The sequence below is a fragment of the Emys orbicularis genome, chromosome 22 (genome assembly GCF_028017835.1).
Source record: "Emys orbicularis isolate rEmyOrb1 chromosome 22, rEmyOrb1.hap1, whole genome shotgun sequence".
In the NCBI taxonomy this organism is placed as follows: Eukaryota; Metazoa; Chordata; order Testudines; family Emydidae; genus Emys; species Emys orbicularis.
This window is the reverse complement of record NC_088704.1, coordinates 13,028,540-13,053,293: the sequence shown is the minus strand read 5'-3', so window position 1 is coordinate 13,053,293 and position 24,754 is coordinate 13,028,540. Positions and strand designations below refer to the sequence as shown.

At 41.0% G+C, this 24,754-nt stretch overlaps 1 protein-coding gene across 1 annotated transcript in view; it reads right to left on the bottom strand.

Moving 5' to 3' along the window:
- CTNNBIP1 (catenin beta interacting protein 1) overlaps positions 1–20,827 on the bottom strand; it is a 54,301-nt gene extending 33,474 nt beyond the window's left edge. Inside the window, exons 1-2 of the mRNA XM_065421475.1 lie at positions 20,701–20,827; positions 176–275 (exon numbers count right to left, since the gene is read on the bottom strand). The gene's annotated coding sequence lies outside the window, so the exon portion shown is untranslated. The remainder of the gene's footprint in view (positions 1–175; positions 276–20,700) is intronic.
- Between the last annotated feature and the right edge of the window lie 3,927 nt (positions 20,828–24,754).

Here is a 24,754-nt window from a genome sequence, read left to right as displayed (position 1 = left end):
TTCTGTTAGCTCAAGTGGAAGACAGGGAGAGGGCTGTGCTTTGGGTCTAAAGATCCCAAACTTGCTGATGAACCATGTGGGAGTCAATAGGGTTCAACATGATGGAATCCTCCCCCATCCCAGGTTCCCTTTTTAAAAATCTAAGGATATTTATTACATACAAAACAAATACAACTTACCTGCTTTAAAAAAAACGAACCACACAAGATCAGATAACCCAAGTGCTCAGTCCTGATAAGTGATCACAACTGGAAAAAAAGGGGAACGAAAATGCCCTGTGAAGATAAAATATTAAAGAGAAATATATAAACTGAAAAATAGCAATACAATTAAGATTTTTTTCACTCAGTCTTATACCATTACATCTAGCCAATGTTTGTAAAACTGAAGACAGGCTACGTGAAGCAGAAATCTGTAGAATACTCCTTATGTACTTATTTCAGTAAGTGATTAAAGATAAAAATGAATCACTAACTACATTCCTGGTGGAATTCTGCATCACTGTTGATGAGAATACACTCAAGTCTTGCTTTCTTTGGGAGTTGGGGGAGGTTTCAACATAAGACCCGTCTCTTTGGACAAGCAAGTAAAAGTGCAGCAGAATAACCAGGTGTAACCTCCTCTGGGTAAAAACAAGCATGATTCATCACTTAAAAATTCAGGGTGGGGTAGAAAAATATATGCTTATGGCCAAAATTTATGTTTTTAATTATGCATATGGCATCTGAATATAGCACTTAAATGATTAATTAAAAACCCCTGCTTCTTTTACACCGTAATTAATGTTTCAAAAAGAAATTTTAAACATTGGCTAGTCACATACTGATTACATTTTTTGAATGCTCAAGATGTGGGTATTTCTAAACCAATTTTATAATTATCATTAGGAACTAGAGGTTGAGTAGATTCCCTAACGGGCAATCACTGGTCACCAGAGACCAAACACATCAGGGCTAGCTCAAGTGAGATTACTGGTCATCAAACCTTTCACATAATATGGCACAACAGTGTGAGTAGCTTCTGCTCAGGACAGCTCCACAACTTGAAGCATGTCAATCATCATTACCATACAAAGGGCCAGGTTTTAATTAAAACTCTGATTAGAAGAGCCAATTTGTACACACCTGCACTACCCACCTAAATGAAACTGCCAGCATGGAGACCAGGGTTCTTGGTTAAGTGTAGAGATACACACTTGTTATTTTCAATCAGGAGGTGAAGGCAAAATTGGAGTAGCTCAGAGTTTCTCCCAGTCAGTGCCCTACACCATTCCATGCTGGGAGACGGCCAAGCCTGGAATGCCTGAGATCTCCTGAACCATTATACCAACTTTGTCCAAGAGAGACCAGGGCTGAAATAACTGCAAGCTTCACCCACAGCACTCTACAATGGCTCCTACTAGGAAGAGCTGGGAGTGGAGGAGCTATACCAACTGCTTTAAAAGCCATTCATTGCACCTCTCCAGAAGAGAGAAAGTGTCTGTTATGAAAGGACTATTTAAGCCTTACCTTCCTCCTTCACTAATTAGTTCCCACTTTTCTTACCCCCTAAAATGCAATACAGCCCAATGACCCATCACCTACAGCACTGACAACAGAACCATTTACAGTAACTAATTGCTCTTTTCATTTTTATAGACTTCAAAGGCATCCCACCCTCCATCATTACATACACATGGAACTGTGGGAACTCCTTCCTTCAAAAAAAAGATTAAAGCACAGGAACTAACCACTTCTGAAGTGCACTAATTTCTATTAACAGCCAACAATAGCACTCTCACACTTACCATTAAAATGCCAGACCCTTCCAAAAAGCTTTAAGTAATGGCAATCTATGCATATAATCCATTATCAAGTAACTCAGAAAAGAGAACATTTTCCTGGCCAGGCATTGTAGTTACCATCTCACAAACTACAAATCCCACCTGAACTCAACTGCAGATTGAAATTTGGTCTGGGTAAAAATTACAGCACACCTAGTCAGAAAAGTTTAACCATGGAGACCAGCTTTCAGAACAAGTGTACTAAGTTTACAACTCAGAAGCAGCAGCACTGTGCAAGTGATACAACCCTGGTTAGTTTCACTTTGTCACTCCCCGCTGGGGTTCTCTCCATTGCACCATGAACCCCTTCCGACAACAAAAATTACTACATGATCCCAGGAGGGGGGACAAAAGGCTGAGCTCACCCAAGCCCCACCACCCCAGGCGGAAGGGACGGGGGGGACAGAGGGGGCCAAAGCCGAAATCCAAGCTGCGCCAGGCAGGGGGTGGGGGACGGACCAAAGTTGAAGCCTAAGGGCTTTAGCCCCAGGCAGAGGGGCCTGTAGCCTCCATCCAGGACTGAAGCTGAAGCCTGAGCCCTGCCACCCAGGGCTGAAGCCCTTGAGCTTCGGTCCCAGGCAGTGGGGCTCAGGCTTTGGCCCCGGGCGGTGGGATTCAGGCTTCGGTCCCCAGTAAGTCTAATGCCAGCCCTGGTGACCCCATTAAAATGGGGTCCCAACCCAGTTTGAGAACCGCTGAGCTAGAGAGGTTGGGGTAAGTGCTCTGTAAATAATCAGCCCTTCTTCTGCAAAGGGCACAGGGTGACTGGAATAGATAAGTTGGGATTTCACTGTCCTTTAAGAGGTGGGATGGAGACACTAAGTCCCAAGAGGTCCACTGACTAGTCCAAGATCACATAGCAACTCATGGCAGAGCCACGAATAGAACCCAGGTACCCTAAGTTCCTGCTCTAGCCACTGGACAATGCTGCCTCTCACATTTTTTTTAAACTAAGAATCCTGAGTGATCATCTTTAATGGACCCTAAGAAATATGATCTAAAAATATTCTGCAACAGGATATTTTGGGGGTGGGCAGGAAGATGACAACTGAGGTCCAAAATATGAGAGAGCACGCTTAGCTAAACAGCTGAGGAACAGCTGAGCTACCATCAGAGCACGTAGCTTTGCTCACCATCTTAAATGTTCCAGTAGATCCATCTGATCCACAATGATCCATCCCAGGGGCATTCTTGAGGTTGGGTAATTATCTGGTTCAATTAAGAATACTAGCTCAGAACTATGCTATTTTACTTTTTTTGTGGGTCAGCAGACATGTGCAGATTGGGAAAGGTCAGAAGGCTGTGCATTCTGCTCCAAGTCTATTCTAATTACTTGACCCTATGGATAGGTCTATAAACACATGACAACTGCTTCGGTTAACAGATTAAATACTTTGAGGGTTCATCTAGGTTCATCCCCCTCCACAGAAGCATCTCTGCAATTTCACAGGTACTGAAAACAGCTGTTCAGAGCTTCTCTTTCCAGTCAACATCCCTTTTAAGGCAAGCTTCTAATTTCTCTTTGGCTGAAAGAGATCCATCCAAAGCCTCATTCTTACTATATGCTACTGCAGGTGTGGATAAGAGTAATCAAATGCATTGAATTTCATTGCCAATAGAATGTGGAAGAGAATACAGCCATTTTTCTGGTTTACACACAAAATTCCTCTACCCCCAAGCTTACTCATATGTTTCCAAGAAAGACTTAACAGTTAAGGTTATGCTGGGCCTTTTATTCTAAACTTCATGTCTGACAGATTCCACAATGCAGAGTTCAGGTTGGTTAGCAGGACCAGATGACAGAATGGAAACTCTTCCCACGCCAACATTTTCTAGGCATCTGGAATTCATCCCTTTACTGTCCTCTCCAGAGAACAGTTCTCTACCAAATAATGCCACTTTCATAAAGTGCTTTACACCCATAAATCTCAGAGTGTTTCACACAGGTGAGCATTTTGTTTTACAGTTAGTAAAACAAAAGCACAGCAAAATGATGCACCTGAGGTCACAGCACAAGTCCACAGCAGAACTGGAAATAGTACCAATTGTCTCCCTCACACCCTATCAGCTGAATCACAATACTTCCCAGTAAATAAAGCTAGATCAAATGAGGTTTTCAGCTGAACAACAAAAATCACACTGGTTGAAAGGGGAAACACATTTTAAATCAGAAAAACATTAGCAATATCACTGAATTGTGACAACATAGAAAAAACAGCAAATTGAAATCAGGAGTCATGCTGAGATATTACGCACCAGGTTGCAGCATCTTGGGAGTTTAATAGCAGCGCTGATACTTTATCAGCATCAAAAAGAGAAAACAAACACCAACAATAATTTCACACACCCCACTAATTATAATTAAACTTTGGTCACTGCACTTTTGGACCCTAATATTTATTGGTTAAACACAGTAGCTTAGTTTGCTTTTCTTATTTCTGCCAGATGTTTGTTTTCATACCACACATCAGAAAATATTAGCTTTACAGAGTGCTGTTTAAGCAGGGTTTCTAACATCTCTTAGGAAGACATGCAGACAGATAAACATGGACTGTGTCATATATTGTACCACAGGAGTCCTGGTATCTAATAAAACTTAACTGGGGACTAGACGGCTCAAAGGATTGAATGGGATAAAGACAGATTTGGAAGGATTAAAATCTAATTAGTGGGGATAATTGCCCACATCCCCCTCCACCCCAAAAGCAAAGAAAAAAGAAGAAAACATTCTAAACTATTTTGGGGGTGGAAAGGCTAATAAGGGATTGTTTTCTGTACACGAAATGTGATGAAAATAAAATCTATACTTTTGAATCAGTTATTGTTCTTCACTACTTTTTATTAAAATATCTTCAACACGAAATATTTCTCCCGTCTAGTGAAATAATAAATATAAAAATATACAAGATAATTGAATATTGTCTTTTTCAGTTAATTTCAAAGATAAAAATCTAAACCTTCCAAGCCTAGATAGAGCCTTTCAGGTCTAGGTTAGAACTGAATCCAGAGAGAGTTACTTGAAATCACAGCTATGACCTAACATGTTTGCTGGCCTACATGAAGTTAGATTGGAGTCTCAACCCAGGTCCTAGTGATCAAGTGACCATATTCCAGAAATGACCGCCACTGAAACCCTCAGTAGCAGTCACAGCTGAGGTGCCAAGAACTGGATGGGCCATCAAGAATGAACTGCCTTGTCACACCTGGAGGTGTTCACTCTAGGTCAGGGTGAGACAGACTCGCAAGGCAAATGGAAAAATGTTCATTTCCAATACCCATGTTGTATCTATTCTGTGGCTAAACAAAGGTCTTCATTCTCCAATGCCATCAGCCAGCACCTCTTACAAGAAGGGAACTAAGTTCAATTATTTCAATAGCAATCTTAGTCTGAAACAGAGTGAACACTTTCACAAAGCTGTGCATCTAATTTCTTCTGGACAGCATAAAGCTTGTTTGGCACTCGCAGGGAGTGACAGTTACTTCTCATTTATTTTTAATATGATGCACAAAACAGAATAATAAATGAAGATCTGTAGGCTACATCTAAGACCGCCTGCACAGCTTTGCCAAAGCAACAGCTTCAGGCTTGAAAAATGTTCTCACCCTCTCCCAAATGGCAAATAAAGTTGGCCAGTGGACAAATGCAAAACTGCCCTGCACTTCAGTACTACATTCCTCATTCTGCCTGAAGTACATAGTGAGTACATGAGGCAGAGTGAGGATCACAGGAACACTTTCTGTCCTGCAAGGCCCAACATGTGCACTGGGCAGAGCAGAGGAGGCCTGTCATCCAAGTTCTGATCCCCGCTGTCTCCATACCAAACCAATCTACGTGCATGTGCTGTCTCCCTCCCAAGAGAAAGAAAACAGTACCATCCTCAACCACCCGAAGAGAGGAAGGAAGTGACAGAGTAAAGCTACTGGACCCCTTCTAGCAGCCTGTAAATTTGAGGTGGGAGTGAGCAGGACGAACTGAAGTCTTGGCTATAGAGGGTGCACCTAAACAGTAAGAAGTTACTATCCTTATTAAGCAGTATCACTGAGATGCTAATGTAGACTGGAATTAGGCATTGTTAACTACCATGTCAAGAACCCCCCTCTGCCACGGTAAAGATCTTTTTACTATCTACACTAGTGATCCCATGGTTGCTATTACCAGCAGAGCTACAATAGTGAAAATACAAATTTTTCAGAATTTGCTAGTGTAGAAGCAGCTAATAAAAATAGGAGACCCTATCCTGGTAGTAGAGGGAAGAAATTAAACATTACAGTTGCCTGTTCACTTTCAAATGGAACAGAGGCCAAGAACTTAGCTGCAGCCACAGGAAGGGGCAAATGCTGGCTCCACAACATGCTGCCCCTCTTAGCAACCCCACAGAACCTTTTCTGCGGGAGCTCCATGAGAGTTATGCCATACTAGTTTGGGGGGCTAGAATAGGAGCAACAGGTGGGGGAGCAAATGTTCTCCATAGCATGCTCCTGCTTGGAAGGTCAGTATACTGCTGCAAGCAGCATTAACTCTCCTTTGTTGCTGGTGCTGCACAGGGTGGAGAGGGAAGGCAGTCAATTGCAGTGTAACTCTTGAAGCCCCTGTGCTACTCAGAAGCAAGTCTTTGAGCCTGAGTTGTTGTGGGAGAAGGGAAGAATCAGGCTGCCCAGACACACACTTAGTTTATTAAAATATTTTTTCTCTCTAAATCTACAAGAACAACCCCTTAGGTAAAGTGAATCTTGCCACTGAGAGTGGTCTTGCCTCAAATTAAAGAACAATTACAACGAACAGTTACTGAAAGCTTTCCCTTTGCATCATGCTTCCGTCAACTCTGCCCATTCTACCTCAAAATTCAGAGTGAGGTAGGGAAGTCATTCTCATCCCAAACCCTGGAGGGTGCTTCTCTCCTAGGTAATATCACAAGCAAGGTTCATGATATAAAACATCAAGAGCATTCTGGTTCTGTCTTCAGTAACACTATAGATCTGTGTCACAAACAGGTACATTAATAAGCAGCTAGTCTGTATCCAAGAAAAGAATCAAAACTATAATCCTCCAATTAATTTCTAGGTTCTGCATGAATGTGACACCCAACTAAAACCCACAAAATTTTAGATTGAAAAGCATATTTGTTTTTAATACAAACCTTAATAGAAATAAAAATAAAAATAAATAAATATATGGAGATATACCTATCTCATAGAGCTGGAAGGGACCTTGAAAGGTCATTGAGTCCAGTCCCCTGCCTTCACTAGCAGGACCAAGTACTGTCCCTGACAGTTGTTTTTTTAATTTATTTTTTTCCCCCAGATCCCTAAATGGCCCCTCAAGGATTGAACTCACAACCCTGGGTTTAGCAGGCCAATGCTCAAACCACTGACCTATCCCTCCCCCCAAGTCTAAGGTTCTTTTTTTTCCCCTTCTTCTTTCAGATAAGTATTCCTCTGTAATGTTGTATATCCAAACACCAACATTGTACTTGTGCGTAAGAATAAAAGTCTGTCCTATTTCACTATTAGCATAGTGCAGGCTGACCAAAAGGCAAGGAGTAAACTGCCCACACAAATAATGGACTAAAATAAGTTTTATCAGTTCCGTTTTAATAATGTAAAGTATTAATGTCAGCCATATGGGAATCTCTCAAGTTGTAGATTGACAACGTCCTTTAGAAGGTTGCATTTTTCCAACAGTTTCCAACAAATAAAAACCCAATGGGAGCTGGTTCAGTTACAAAAAATATTTTTCTCTTTGATCCTTGCTGGATCTATATGAAGACATCTTTCAATCTAGAGACCTACATTAAAGGGAGAGGACAATAAAAGTTCAAATGACCAGGTGTCTTGAACAAACCTAGCTTTCGCAGGTTTCACATGAATTATGCAAATATAAGTTAACAACCAACATGAAGTCCCTTTAACTCTGTGATGTTATCCAAGGTTAAGCCACTGGCCTCAGCAACTACACCACGGAGCATTTCATTTGGTGACATCATTGTCACACTGGTCAAGTCATAAGTGTGAGGGACGCTGCACCTTTAAAGCCTTGTTGATTTACAATGAGATTTTCCAGTTAACAGCTGGCGCTCTGAAACCTGAAGTCAGGAATCAGAATCTACAAATCCTGCTACAACATTTTCCTCTAATTCAATCTGACCTTCAGCCACAGGCAGCTGGAGGCTACATTAATTCCCATTTCCAGAAGGATACAACAATCCAGAACCCATAACAGCTATCTAATTATAAGTGAACAGTAAACGTTGAACTCCTGAATGCCTTTTTTATATCTCATTTTCTGGGCACAGAGCTATCTTCAAGTATGTCTTGGAGTCTGAGGACTCCTGGTGTTAGATTTTAGTTACACTTCATGTAGAACTCTAAATGTGGTTCAGAGGTCCCCGAGTGTCTCGTCCAATTCAGAATTCAGAAAAAGCAGTTACAGTCCTCCCTCTGGGGGAAAAACAAACAAACCCACAACTGCAGCCACCCAAACATGAGAATTTATAAAACCAAACTGGGAAAACTTCCTTTCCTGGTTATATATGTTACACTTCTATAGCTCCTTTCATGAGAAGATCTCAAAGCACTTTGAAAATATTAATGAAGCAAGTTGCAAGAACAACCCAGATGAGTATGTACTTCTGAACGTCAGGTCTAACATGAACTTTGAGAAGCTATTCTAGCTACATAACCATTATTCTTACACAACTGTTTCCTATCTCTTGAGATTTAGGCATACAAAAACCATGTTTTGAATTAGATTTTTGCAATATCACATTAGCAACATATGAAGTAGAGTATCTGGTATGCCTCATAAAGGTAAATGAAACAGCATATATTTTTAGTTAATTCTTTTTTTTTTAAAAAGGCAATTTTTAATTCCAGAAAAAGTACTCAGTCTTGTTGTGCCTTTAAGTTACATTATGTATCTGAAATGATATTCAAATCTCTCTTTGATAACATGTTCCTAATTTAAAATGTTTGTTAAAACTAGAAAAAATCCTGTAGCAAAAGCTTATTTTCATATACATTCAAAACAAAATATTCACATGTTTAAGGGCAAATCTACACTTAAAATCATGCATCGGCACATCTGCACTGCTGTAGCACTTTAATGAAGATGCTCTATGCTGACGAGTGAGAGCTCTCCCGTTGGCAGTTAAACCAGCTCCCCGATTGGCGGTAGCTATGTCTATCAGAGAAGCTTTCCTGTTGACATAGTGCTGTCTACACGGGGGGTTCGGTCGGAATAATTATGTCGCTCGGGGGTGTTGATTTTTCACATCCCTGAGAAATGCAGTTATACTGACATAGGTCTTAGTGTACACCAGACCTAAACCACATTTACCACTTAAAAGATGACCAAAAACGTAACTGAAAAAGTTGCAAGAGAGACTATAGAATCCTAGAGTCACCAAAACAATGTAATTCTGAAGAAATATTATAAAATAGAAGATGACCTTTAACAGCTGATAAAGGAATATTCTATCGGTCATTTCAACAGCTAGTGTCTTCTGCAGGTCGTCATACACTCAACCACATATTTATAACACAGCTACATACCTTCAAAACAGGAAATTGTCCAAAAATATAATAATGGAGTGCTGCTCATCTTAATGACCAGTAGCACATTTGAGAAAGAGTTACATCTGTAAAAATAATTATACATTAAGCAGCAAAAGAACATTCTATGGGAGTCCTTTCTGTGGATTACTTTGTAAATATCCTCAACCTCTTAAGAAAGAGGGAAAAATAAATTCCTAGGATAAAGGTATAGGAATCAGAGTATACAAAAGAATGGGAAGTTACATGAGATTCACCAGTCTCAGGGCACGTCTACGCTACCGCTTAACTCAATCTAACTTACATTAGAAAAAGACACCCCCAAGTGACTTAAGCGCCATCCACACTGGTGCTATGTCAGCAGGAGAGCATTCTCTCACGGACATAGCTTCCACCTCTCATGGAGGTGGAGTAATTATGCTGATGGGAGAGCACTCTCCCATCAGCATAGAGCGTCTTCACTGGACATGCTGCAGCTGTGCCAATGTAGCATAGACCTGCCCTCGGTGACCAAAGCATTTAAGGCTATAGTGAGTAAATAAGATATACCGGTTATATAACTCCACTTAATATTATAATTCTTTTTACATTATCAAAAATGAACTAGCGGCTTTACAGACGGATTAAAAAAAAAAGAGAGATACAGTACCCTCCTTGAAAAATTTACAAGCAATACAATTTTAGAAAAGATGACGCAAGTGACAGCAAACAATAGGATGGAAGGGGTGACAGTGGTTACAAAAATATTATGCATTTACCTGTATTTAGGATTATATACATTTTACTGTCAATATGTTTATATAAACATTTATGCACTGTAAGAAAGCAAATTATTTATTCTTTTTTACTACACACTAGCCAAGTCTTGGTAGGATCTCTAAAGGTATGCTGAAAATAGAAAGAATTAGGCACTTTAATTCACTCCCAGAACACATGCCTTTAAGTAAAAGCATTTTGTACAGGCATTAAAGTAGATTTACATTTTTCAACTAATGCCCAAGTTAACAGATATTATCATCATATTAACTCAAAATGAAACAAACCAAGACATACTAATTTGGAAATAAGAAGTCTATAAAACTAGTATCTCAGAAAGCTAATATTCTGGAGTATATTAACAGGAGTGTCATATGTAAGACGCGAGCTGATTGTCCCACTCTACTCAGCACTAGTGAGGCCTCAGCTGGAGTACTGTGTCCAATTCTGGGAGCCACACTTTAGGAAACATGGACAAATTGGAGAGAGTCCAGAGGACAGCAACAAAAATGATAAAAGATTTAGAAAACCTGACCTGTGAGGAAAGGTTAAAAAAACTGGGCATGTTTAATCCTGAGAAAAGAAGACTTATCAGATCTCTGCTCAGTCTTCAAATATGTTAAGGGCTGTTATAAAGAGGACAGTGATCAATTGCTCTACATGTCCATGTAGGACAAGAAGTAAGGGGCGTAATCTGCAGCACAGAAGATTTAGGTTAGATATTAGGAAAAAAATTAACTATAAGGGTAGTTAAGCTCTGGAACAGACTTCCAAGGGAGATGGAGGAATCCCCATCATTGGAGATTTTTAAAAACGGGTTAGACAGGGATGGTCTAGGTTTACTTGGCCCTGCCACAGCACGGGGGGGACCCAGGCATGACGTATTCTGAAAGTCCCTTCCAGCCCTACATTTCTATGATTCTATGAAAGATGGAAAAATAAGATGTTGCTAGGACTCATTTCTCATGATAGTTTAGTACTTGTTTGTTAGAAGTCGGAAAGAACCTTCATCTCTGCCAAATGACAGAACTTCTTGCAAGAACATTAGATGATTCGTGGTTTTATATGGAACAGTACAAAGATGTAGGATAGGAAGACAGATACCTAGCAGAAACTATACAGAATGTAAAAAAAATGAGACGTACCCCAGAACTTTAGTTGTAACCAGTTACGGTGCCTCTTTTTCTTAATTTCTCAAGGGACCAGACTTAACATATTGAAGCCCACAGTTACCTTACTCTTGTAAACTCTTGAAATTCAGTTTTCTTATTGTTTCACAGTTCAAAAAAAGTTGACAAAATGAAGAAACTAAATCTCCTTGTGTGAACCACCTCAACCCCCATAATTTCCCACTGCTTTTTGAGAAAAAAGATTTCCAACTGCAGACCACAAAGTTACTCCACATGTTGTTGTGGACTCCATCAAAGAGAACCTTGAGCTGCCTTTTCAGGATCTCAAAGATCCCTAACTTTAAAAGTTTGAATTTAATGTGAAATAATTTTTTCACAACTTTATTCTTCAGTCCCAAAAGAGGATACCTACTTCAAGTTCTTGTTGATGCCCTTGAGGCAACTGTAATGTATCCACCCATGTATTCTGGGGTACTAATCATTTGGCAGTCATCTTAGGGAACATATTTCAGAAACTGATTCAGGGGCTAAAGGAAGAATTTTCATATGGAGATCAAAACCGACAACTGTGGTCACATAACTCATAATGGACTTAGTCATCTTTGTCCCTGAATTCTCTCACATTTCCAAGGAGAGGATCTTTCACTTGAGGCTTTACAAGAGCTAGTAAGTGCTAGACTCAAAGCAGTAAAAAAAAAAAAACCGAGGCTCTTACGTCTAAAGACTTATGAACCTTTTCTTCAGAAGAATCCAGTCTATATGCATGAAGCTGCTATTTATTACACAGAAGCCAGAGCACTAGCAATAGCAACCACCATTCACATGGTGTCAATACTTTAACTCCATGTAGTAGGCCTAGCGATAAAGAACTGGCCCATTGTCGCAATGGACAAATTGACCATCTGCTAGGCCACTCTACACACTTATTGAATAAGTAAAATGTAATTTTTTCACAATGAGCTTAATCAAAACAAGCCTACCACATATATGTATCAAAGTATACTACAGGACTTGATATAGATATGTATGAATGGCCTAAGTGTAGGTGATTTCCAGCTCCATTAGGCTATTCTTTACTGGCCAGAAGGTGAACTAGGAAGAAAACATCAGCAATCAAGACTGCACTAGTGGAGAACTAGTCTAGTATTATTTTCTATGTTCAGATCTAGATTTCAAGCCAAATAGACATTATTCACAATAATTAATTTTTTATTTAGATTTCAAAATCTATAACAATTTAATGATTTACCTAGCACAATTATATTGCAGGTGAATGTGTTGTAGCCAGTTGCAGCATAGACCATTTATACCCCCTTATTATTTGGATAGCACTAACATCATACTTTGCTCTATGCAAAACAGTTCCCTGCTCCAAGGATCTTACCAAGAATGTACTCCATATGAAATATTTTTTCCTGCATGTTATAAATTGGTCTGTGTTAATGCCATAGTTAGTTTATGCAAGCAATTTTCCTGCCTTCTTACTCTCTTTGAAGCTTCTGTTAAAAAAGCAGCAGAAACAGCCTCAAACTTTCCATTTTGTTTATTAGATCATTAAATGAACTAGCCCAGTTTTCAAAGGGATTTATTGGGGGGGAAGGGGGGAGAGAAGAGGTGGAGAAGAAAGGGATTTGATTCCTTGTCATCCTTTTCACAAGTAAGACTTCTACCATCCACAAATTCAAAACACAAACTCTTAATTACATATTGGTTTTGATGCAGATGTTTTACCATCTGTAGTTTTTCATTTGTTGTAATTTTATGCTATGTAAGGTTTTTTGATAGAAGGTGGGATTGCAGGGAAGGAAATCTTGCCCTCAAGGGGCTCCCTGTTTCTCAGGAAGCAGGGATGCAATTTCCTTCCTTCCTAGACACAGTCTTGTATGTGAAAAGTTAGTTATATTAGCACTAAACTGTGAAATAATCTCAATGAACTCATTAGCTTGACAACAGAATTTTCCCCTTAGCAGAAACCTATTAACATATGGGCTGTAAAAAAATAACCCCTAAAAACTTTCAGTGTCAGTGGATTAAACAGTGCCCCAATCAATACTGAATTTATTGCATTGGAGCCAATCTTGGAGACTGTGAGAAAGACAGGCCGCTAAGAGGCTGAGAATATACTCACATCAGTAAAGAAAATAACTAGACTGTGCTGCATATGGGACTCCATGCTCAACTGTCCCAAAAGTTTGATTTAGTCAGGGATTAACACTGAACGCTTTTCAAGAAGACTGATGGGGCCTCTGTGATATATAGAGGCATCTGAAGCAGAGCATTTACCAGATAGATTGCACCCCTAACCCACAGCAAAGAAGAGGGATACAGAACCAAGAGTACATACCCGATCAACCAACGTAAGCAGCTTAACCAAAATGCTATTATACATCAGTAATTATAATAAGTGTTTCAGAAACCCTGGGACCATTAACCCACACACTTGATACAAGGCAGATATTTTTGCAAGTGTTTAATGAGATTTGTTTTGAGCTCTCAAATTAGTTATTGTTTAAGAGGTTTTACTGATCAACTGTTACAGTGTAACCATATCACATAAGGGGGAAAATCCAATGAGATTCTAGCAGGCTTTTTGCATATCCCAAACAATTTAGCATAATTACAGACTATCTCTAGAAGCGAAATTCCCAGCTGAAGGGAAAAACTAGATGGAGGTTACTATATTAGTTACTATATTAGTTATAACCATTAAGAACATTATCAACTTTATAATCTGTCCCTCAGAAATGATGTAGTTAGGGTCAAAAGCTAAGTTTTTTCACCATTACAAGTTCAATATTTTAGGTAGAATGATGGTTAGATATAACATACTGTTTTGTTTTTGGTTAAGACAATAATCACAAGTACTATTATACAAGAGAAATCTTCCACAGTTCAGAGTAAACTACTGTGTAATCAGGGCCCCATGCATTTCAGTTGCTGTGAAATTTAATGCTGAATCAATACATTACTGTAAGTTTTGCATCACTGGTTACGTTTTCATTAAAAAAAAAATCTCTAGCTTCCAGGACTGAAGGAAAATCTTCCAAATGCGAATCCTGCATAGACTGATGAGTAGTTTCCAGAATCTGCTGACAGCCAAAAAAAGCAGCTCAGAGATATAAACACTCCCAACTCATCTCAATCTGGGTGTCAAAACTTATAAGACAATAAATATATTTTTAGTATCTGTATCACTACTAGACATTTTAGCAGAAGCATCCAACTATTGTGTTTATCCCACAGTCTCTTATCCCCTAACTATACAACCCCACCCCCCACTCCCCCACAATTTGCAATTAAGTTATCAGCATTCAAAACAAAATTTGTCTCATTGATAATTGAGGGACCACCTAAAATTAAATGTATATATTAAATACCAGAGAATATTGTGCTGGTGGTATTATTCTTTCATATTTTAATTAAAGACCTCCACTTATTGTTTTGCTGCTGCAGTATTTTCAGTTTGCAGCACTGGAGAGAGCTTACTAAAAAAATGTAGGTCATGTTTGCCATAGAGTACATGGTGGGACTTGTGTAATGAAAAGCACTAGTGAGCTCTGAATCAGGCCCATAAAGTTAATGAAAAGATGCCCAATTATTTCAGTGGACTTTGAATCAGGCCTTATGAGTGCAGCGGCCGTATTAACACTAAATCTCACAACATTCTTACAGGGTAGTTTATTATTTTATAGAAAGATAAGAAAGCTCTGTGTGACTCAGCTTGACTTGCCTAAGGTGACAAACAGAGCTAAGCAGATAATTAAAAAATTGACAATTTTTTTTTCTATTTTTCTGTTAATTATTCTCTAACAAATTGAGAAAATGTAGAATTTCTGATAAATAACTCTTGGGCAGCAAATCTGCAAAGAGCCCATGCAAATTTTTAATATTTAGTGATGTTAGTTACTTACGCAAGTCAAGTTTTATTATTTCTGTTCTCTGACTGGTGACTTATGTGACAACCCAAGAGAATTTTAAATAGTCAAGAGAAAATCTGAAATTCAAGATTTATACTATTGAATAGTTTTTCAATACAAAATCTGCTTCCAGTCATATTAGTTTTAAATTCATTTTTTTGCTAATATTCATGTCTATGAAGTTCATTTATAGAATATTCACAGAAAGTGAATGCAAAAGAGGCACAAAAAAGCCAAATACTTAAACTAGCTTAAAAATTCAAACCGATATTCAAAGTATTTTCAGCATTTGTCCAACTCATCATATACAAAGTCAAATGCAGAGCAGTGAACAGAACAAAGGAATCCTCATTTCTAATTCTCTGCAGTATGCAATATGCAACACCATCTTATATTTCTTTGGCCAACACAAACCCAGAGTTAATCCCGGCTCCTCAGAAGTGCTCGCTCTATAAAATTACCAAGGAGAATTGTTTCTGGTCCTTGCTTTCTCTTAACCTGTAAATACTACATAAACCTTAAGCAGGTGATTAACTTAGGCACATGAGTAGCTCAGTTAGCTTTAAGTATGTGCATAGTACCATTTAAGTTAAACATGCTTTCTTGGATCAGGGCTGAAATTAATGCTCACACTTCATGTCTCAGCAAATCAAAATTCTTAAACTGAAAAGACAGAAAATAGAGCATAGTCTCAAAGTTTTGTGAGAGACACAGAAGAGGCCATTTACAATGGGTTTCCAAAACTGGTTCCTTAAATATGAAGGATGTATAGTTCTCATGCAATATGTAAGTTAGGGTGTAAGATTATTAGATAATATCTTAAACAGCACACCTAAATATTTATATATGCATTTCTTTGTAAGAAGCACTCTGCATGATACTTGGGGACAAAGGAAGGATCTTGATTAATCTAATTATCTTGTGGGGGGAAGAGACAGGAAGAACTGTTTCTTTTAGAGTGTTCAGTAGAAACTACTAAATGTTAAATATTGTTTTTATCTCTTGTAAGCCTCTATTTATTATGTGTTTCAGACTTTGTGGTTTATAGTAGGCCTATTCAGCCACAGATAGCATTCTAGAGGAGCATGCCATAGTAGACAGTACTTCAAAATTAAAAACATGACCTATTAGTTTTAGTATTTAAAGTATTACATTTGCAAATACAGAAATATCTCAATTACTCAACACTTTCACTGTCTAATTAATTTCCTGCACATCTTCCTGTTCTATTGACTCCCCATTATATAAATATTCAGCATAACCATAAGGATTTTACTATTTTTAAAATGTTTTTCAAAATAGTTACTACAAGGACCAGTTACTGTTTCAGCATCTCAACTCCATGACTGGTGCTGGTGTATCAGTGACAGCTGCTATTTTACTGATACCTCTCAGCTAGAAATCCAATCTGATAACAGTTTGCAACAGAGGAAATGCAAGGCAGCATCTGAATAAATGGAAAATGTTCAGGAGCTATCAAAGTTGTTAAGAAGAAAGCTGTAATGAATTTTTTCTAAATAAATTCAACAGTGGGTTTTGAAAGTCTCTTGCCTCCCATATGCACTCAATGCTGAGCTGTATTTCTGGCATCGCAAACTAGGTCAGTCTATGAAGATGGCTACTTTCTATTTAAATAATATTGGATGTATAAATGAAAATTTTTTTAAAAAATTGAATAGATTTACATTTTACAGAAAGGTTCTAATTCCAGATGATAATGAAACTTTAGAGATGTTAGCAACTCAACAGCATTTCATAGCAAATAGCCATGACCAATTTATTTTACACGAGTTGTTTCCTTTGCACCTACCATTCTTTAATATTTTATAAGAATAACCATGTGTATGCAAACCCCTGATGGACATTATATTTGCCACATAATATGATATACATCTATGATACTGTTTTGAACTTACATTTAATACTAGAAGCATTTGAAATTTGAGATGGTTTTTGCTGTTGGGGGAGGGAGGGGAAATAAATAAAATTTCTTGTAGTCCTGTCTCTGTTCCTTGCAAAACAAGAAGTGCAGAATGACATATACTGGGAACAACAAGGGGGAGAAAAAAAAAAGTCACACAAGGCAATTAAATTTGTAAATAACAGATGTATAGATATCATATATGGGTTTCATTCAGAACTTGCCTTTCACATTCCCCTAATACTACTACTTAATACTAAAAATATCACTTCATATCTTTAAAGTACTGTACAGTCATTAACCAATTATTTCTTGTAATGAACATTCAACATTGGCAGAAACTCCAGACACTTACATTTAAAAAAATACTCCTCTCCCTTCTGAATGAGGTCCTAAAGCACATGCATCACTATCAGGCAGAATTGCTCCATTCTCCTTTTTGGCGGCAGGGACTGTACTTTTTACTCTGTGTTTGTACAGCTCCTAGCACAATGGATTCCTGGTCCATAACTAGGGGACCTAGGTGCTACTGCAATAACAAATAAATAAATAATTACGTGTCCAGGAAGATGACAAACATGATTCATGTAAATGTTGTGGGTGCCATCCCCAGAATATTGAATGGGTTTCCACTGGAAATCTCAATCTCTGCCCACTTTGAGGTGTTTTCAGGATTTTGCTGAAATCTGTATTTTAATGACGCTACATTTTTAAATAGTTTATTTCACAATAGTTTTTATGAGGACCCAAGCACTTTAAATGGCCAGCTTATATATATTCAGTTAACTCACTTAAGTCTCCCTTTCTCTCATTGCCACTTCATGATTTATTTTTTAATTCTAGAAGCCGCTACTTAGATTTATCCAATTAACATGTGCTTACATCAACTGAAAGAGTACAGAAATCCACACATACAAATGCTACAGTTATACTCTGGAATCTACTAATTTTTACAAAAATGCTGCAAATAATATCAAAGAACAAACACTTTTTCAAGCTTATAGCATCATGAAACCACTTCAGGGTTTCTACAGCACATCCGTTACTGTGTTCCATCTATGCCAATTTGGCAGAGGCAAAAGGAAGGATGAGAATAGGGCACTAGCTTTGTGGTTGATAAGTCTGTTTATGTAAAGGTATAGTATGAAAAAGTTTTATACATACACACACCTCAATATTTCTATTTTCAAAGTAAGTGGATTTACACTAAATTACAGTGATGCACGTCCAATCCATGACAATTTACTGGCTATCCATCAATACACACTTCATGTCAGACACTGGCAATAAAATACCAAAGCTAGAGAAATTAATGCACAACATAGTAGTTTAGTGGGCTACCTAAAGGTAATTTTTACTTTATATACACTAAACTGTGCTCCCCTCAATATTTATCAGAAAAGATAGCTGTTTGGGTATAACAGGACAGTAGCTGTCTAACTTTCTACAGTACTTGATTCAAAGCCAGTAATCCTGCAGATTTTTGAAAACTATGATGTAGCCTGATTAGCTCAAAAGACTAAGCAAATCACCTAACTTCTTTGTGTCTCAGTTTTTGCACACTTGCCCCATTTGTAAGAAAGGGATACCTTACCTCGCCTCATATGAGCATTATAAAGCTTATTTAATTAGTTTGTCAAGAGCTCAGAAATCCTCAAAAAGACCCTCCACAAAAGAGCAAACTATTCTATTCTTCTGTCCCACAACAGAGTATCTATACAGTCCACAAAATGACGTGGCTTTTACTTTTCCTCAGCGTGTACCAGAAATGTGTTTATAAAGTACATTTAGATGGCAAGCAGAGCCCAAACTAATTTCTTATCCATTTCCCAGAGCAGAAACAGTATTTCAGCTACTGACATACCTCTCTCCCTGGCCTCTGACAATGATTTGCTCTACGGAGTATCATTCATTGTCCCTGTCACAAGCAGCTGTCTACCATCAAAGTGAAGAAAAAAATATATTGTGAGCCAACAGATGTCCACCTTTATCCTCAATATTCAACTGGGGAGCAGGAAGCTGGGGAATGAAGTCTCTACTGAAGCCTACCAAAGTCAGAAGAGTGGAAGCAGAATAGATGGTGCTGGGAGTCCAGTTGCATGCATGTGGTACAGGAACAGACCCCTGGAAGCACAGAACCCTACTGCAACTGCATCACTGGCTCAGGCCTAAGGCTACCATAACATTGTGCACCCTGCAATGATATGTTACTTTAACAGAAATGATCAAGAGCACATCTATTAACATTCAAGGTTATACAGACATTATCTGCAACTAAATTCCATCTCAATCTCTATTAAATACTTCCTGGAGCCTCACAATGAAGCTCTTCAAATTTCTTCTACCTGTATGCCATTCAATCTAAATTACCGTATTTGTCTCTACCAGCTATGACGCTGGGTGTAACTTTTATAAGGCATACTATACACATGAACAGATTGCATGGAATACACTGCTGTAAGCTTAAGTGCTCAGTTTATTAAAATTTTATTCCCCACCTGTCATTTTGAAGATTTTAAAGCACATTAATCAGCTTTATGTGGGAATTACCTCACCTGCCACAGAAATGCAGTCACTTCTGGGGTAGGACATAACAGCTGTTTAATAGTGCACAGAAACACTATATAGCAGTCAGGAAGTAAAGCAAAATACCATATCTATTTTAAAAGACTGTGGTGACTAAGTATCCATTACTAGTTGGGGTTTAAAAGACATGAATGCCTAAAACCACTTGGACTCAAGGCAGACAGAAATCACATGCTATTACCCAACCTTCCACAGCAGCAGTTGTTAAGATTTTTTGCACCACCAGCAGAAGGAGAGAGAAGGGAGAGTAAAAGGCTGCAGAGCACGTTGGCGACGGTAGCTATCGGCTATACGACCTGACCGAAAGCGAAGTGTCATCTTCATCAGTCAGTTTACGACTGTGACTATCTCGCCAGGCAGCTCTGGCTGGGGCGGAACCAGTCAGTCTCCTCAGTGGGGAAGGTTGCGTGGGGCAGAGTAGCGAGGTGAGGGGATCGGGGAGGATGGAGGAGGGCAGGGATTCAGTGCAGGTAAGGGAGGACCAAGCGGACGGGGGACTCTGCAGAGGAATGTCCTGGGAGGGGCGCTGAGACCAGCCTCGAGAAGGGCGGGTCCGGGTGCCCCGAGAGCAGAGCGCAGGGGGGATTCGGGGCCCCCCCTGGGGAGGGCCTGGAGCCTAGCAGGGAGCCCCGAGAAAGGGGTGGAGGGGCCTGGGGGAGCCCTAGAGGACGGAGGCAGCGAACGGGGAAGCGGAGAGGCGCCCTGGGTGAGGAGCGGAGCGGGGCAGCCCCAGGAGGGGGCCTGGGGCAGCCCTGGGGTGGAGGGAAGGCCCCAGGAAGGGGAGAAGGTGGTGCGGGGGGCTGGAGCTGAGGAGGCCAGGCGGAGCGGGACCCGGGCGGGGGGTGACGGGTCTGGCAGAGGGGCCCGGGACAGGGGCAGTGGGGGGCTGGCCCCCAGGCTCCCTCGCACCAAGCGGCTCCCGGCCCGGCCCAGCTCCCTTTGTTACAGCAGCCCGAGCCCCGGGAACAAAGGGCGGGCGGGTGCGGAGTCCCGGGCCCGCAGGCAGGCGGTGCTCACCTGGGTGCGGGGCCAGACCGCCCGGGGCAGGCGAACGGGCGGCTGGATCCCGGCGGGACGGGCGGCGGCGACAGCAGGAGCGGGGGCCTGATCCGGAGCCGCGGCAGAACGAAAGCGAGCGAGAGCGGCCGCCTCCTCCGTCGTGACTCACCGCGGCGGCCCAGGGAGGGAGGCGCCTGGGCGGCTCCGGGGGAGGGTCCCGCCGCGTCCCAGCGCCCAGGGCAGCGGTGGCGCCTCAGGCACAACCCGAGGGGGGAGGGGCAAAGGGCGGCCTCAGAACCTGGGGGTGGGGCCATCGTGGCAAAGGAGGAGGAGTTAGAGCCATAGGGAAGGGAGGGGCCAGAGAGGTGGAAAGGGGTGTGGCCACGTTTGGGGTGGAGCTAGAGGCAAGGGGCGGGACCAATTAACGGGGAGGGGGGGCAAAATGAGTTTAAACCCAGGGGAAGGGGGGAGCCCAGCATAGGGAATAGCCAAAGGACTAGGAATGGGATTAAAACTAAGACGAGAGGGCAGAATTGTAAAGGAGTGGGGTGTAAGTGGCCAAATAACCAGTGGGAGGAGTTAAAATGTAGGGGGATGGCTGGCTGGGAAGGGGGTGGGAGGTTAGAACTAGAAGAAAGGGTGTGGTCAATGATTCAGCAGGAGGAGCCAGTGAGAAAGGGGTGTGGACAACACGCCTAAGGGAGGAGTCAGTCTGAGAAAGGGGAGGGAGGCAAAAGCAGTAGGGAGGAGACGGTAAGAACTGGAGTTTAGGGAAGGAAGAACAGGAGTGGACTAAACACCGGCTCATTGCAAGGTTGCTAGTACAGGCAGGAATCCACTGATACTATCATTTAAGCTTCTTGCTGAAAGGTTAGTACTGTTAGCAGAGTTGGCTCTAAGTCCACGTCCTGGTATGAAGTTAGACACCCACCTTGTTAGGACAGATATTATAAATCAGACTCTGACATTATAAAGCAGTGCCAGGCGATGTTGTGGACTCATCCTCACCTTCCCTCTAACCATCCTACTCAGCCGGATGTGGTTGTGCTATTACTAGGGCCCTACCAAATTCACAGTCCATTTTGGTCAATTTCACTGTCATAGGATTTTTTAAATGGTAAATTTCATGATTTCAGCTATTTAAATCTGACATTTCACAGTGTTATAATTATAGGAGTCCTGACCCAAAAAGGAGTTGTGGGGGGAGGGGGGAAAGCGGTGTCACGAGGTTATTGTAGGGGGTGTTGTGGTACTGCTACCCTTACTTCTGCAGTGCTGCTGCTGGTGGCGGTATTGCCTTCAGAGCTGGACAGCTGGAAAGCAGTGGCTGATGGCCAGGAGCCCAGCTCTGCCGCCAGCAGCAGCACAGAAGTAAGGATGGCATGGTATGGTATGGCCACCTTTACTTCTGTGCTGCTGCCTGAAGAGCTGGGCCCTCAGTCAGCAGCCACGACTCTCCGGCCACCCGGCTCTGAAGGCAGCAGCGCAACAGTAAGAGTGGCATGGTATGGTATTGCCACGCTTACTTCTGTGCTGCTATGGGTGGGGCGTTGCCTTCAGAGCTGGGCGCCTGGCCAACAGTCACTGCTCTCCAGCCACCCAGCTCTAAAGGCAGTGCAGAAGTAAGGGTGGCAATACCATGACCCCCTTAAAATAACCTTGCCACCCCCCTGCAACTCCCTTTTGGGTCAGGACCCCCAATTTGAGAAATGCTGGTCTCCCCCATCAAATCTGTACAGTATAGGGTAAAAGCACACAGAAGACCAGATTTCATGGTCCATGATGCGTTTTTCATGGCCGTGAATTTGGTAGGGCCCTAGCTATTACAGTATCTTCAGCCCAGTATTAAAACACATTTCACTAAGACTAAAATACAGACACCATAACCAGCTATGTTCTAACCTTGCCAAGAAACTGATATATTAAGAATGCCCAAATTATTGTGACATTCAAGTAATAGGTCTTTTTTGCAAATCTATGAGAAATTGCTTTTCTGAGCACAGATGCCACAACCTTCAACTCCTATAATTTTAAGAGGAAGTCACATGGCCATTGAGCCATTCTGAAGTAGCTACGATATAAAGTCAAAAGTCAAATCTCATGCCTTGGGAAAATTATGTTTCCAAATAAATATGGCACAAGCTTAAACTACTAACAGACTACTGTAGGTGTTCATGTCCAACTGTTAATGCAGCCAGAATGACTGAATCCTGTAGCGCTACAAAAAGTGTCAATCACTGGGATGCATAGTTTAATGAAAATTGTTAACTGATATTTTTTCAGTAAAAGTAGGATGGAGATTTTGACTGATGAGAGAAGTTAACACAAAACTGGAAGACAAAAATCTCAGTTCTGATACTCTGAGACTCGCTCTGACACTGATTTCTTTTGTGGTTAAGTTGCTTACTTACCTTCCACACATAGGAGTTGGGGGAACACTGAGTTAAGGCTCAAAGGTATTTAGGTGCCCAATTCCCATTTAAACCATTCGGAGTTCAGTGCCTAAATGCCTTTGAAGATCTGGGTCTAAGCATTTATAAAATTATTTAGATGAAAAGGGTTATAAGTGTTAAGTGTTACTTAGTAAATATATCTTTATTCTATTTTATATTTTATCTCAATTACATAAAAATAGTCAGAGCAATTAAATGAGTGGCCTGTCCTTTGACAGTTTATTTAATGACATCAAAGCTTAATGACACTGAAATCTGTACCCCACTGCCAGTTAATGAAGGTCTTAACATGAAAGCCCTTCCAAAGAGCAAACCCAAGCTGCAGACAGGAACAGAAATGGTGCAAACATGATGGGTTCTGAGATTATTACCAGCACATACATACTGCACAGCAGGCAGTAATGATTATTAATTATTTAAGGAAAGAACATGAGAGCACCAACAAAAACTGGAAAGAAAAATGCGGAAGCATCGCTCTGGGATCCTCCAGTTGGAATAATGTTAATTAGCACAGTACATGAGTCTGAGGGAAAGATCCAAAAGTACTTTATGGTAGTGAGGAGTTGGCAGCTCCACAATGAAACAATTTTCTCATTTGTAATGGGATGGATTTGCTTCTGAAGGCATTTATGGGCAAAGTGTAATTTAAAAATAAAATACTGTACAGGCTCTAGCTCTCCTATCCTCATTTGATTGCTTGGTTGTGTAACATATCCTATAGCAATTTTATATAGTATCAGTGTAGCACCCAGGTTGAAATGCATACCTCTAGAAAGCTTTTTAGTGAGGGATCTGTAGTGTTTTGGGGACCTTTTGGGAATTCTCAAGGTCCTCTTCTTAAAATGATGGGTTCAAAACAATTCGCTCCCTTCTCCCCTACTATCTCCAACAACAATTTTGAGTTTTGGGATCACTGAGTTTTACAGGTTTTAAGATCTTACAGACCTTTTGCTACTAGGCAACTTGCCAGTTTGCCATCCTATTATTTATAAAGCACAAGACAGGCAATCAGGAGACCAGGCTTCTCTTGCCAGCTCTGCCACTCACTTGGGCAAGTCATTTAGGGCCTGATTTTCAGAAGTGCTAAGCACCTACAACTCCACCTGGGCTATGGAAGATATGGATGCTCTGTGCCTCTGAAAACCAGTCTCTATCATGCCTGGGTTTCTCCATCCACAAAATGGGGATAATAAAGTTTATCAATATTGGAAGGATGTTGTGATGCTTAATTCTCTAAAGCAGCATTTCTCAAACTGGGGTCCGAAGACCCCTGGGGATCCCTGAGGGTACTCTAAGGGGTCCGCAGGCCCCGCTGACCAACTCCTCCCCCTCCCTCAACTCTTCCCCACCTCCCAGTGCCAAACCGGGAGATTTTAGGTGCTAAAAGTCTGATGCAGTGGGGCTAAGGCAGGCTTCCTACCTGCCCTGGCTCTGCGCCGCTCCTGGAAGTGGCCAGCATGTCCCTGCGGCCCCTGGGAGAGGTCAGGGGGTCTCCATGCCCTACCCCTGCAGCTCCCATTTGTCAGAAACTGTGGCCAATAGGAGCTGCGGGGGCAGTGCCTGCGGGCAGGGACAACACGTGGAGACCCCCTGCCACCCCCCACCCCTCCCCAAGGGAT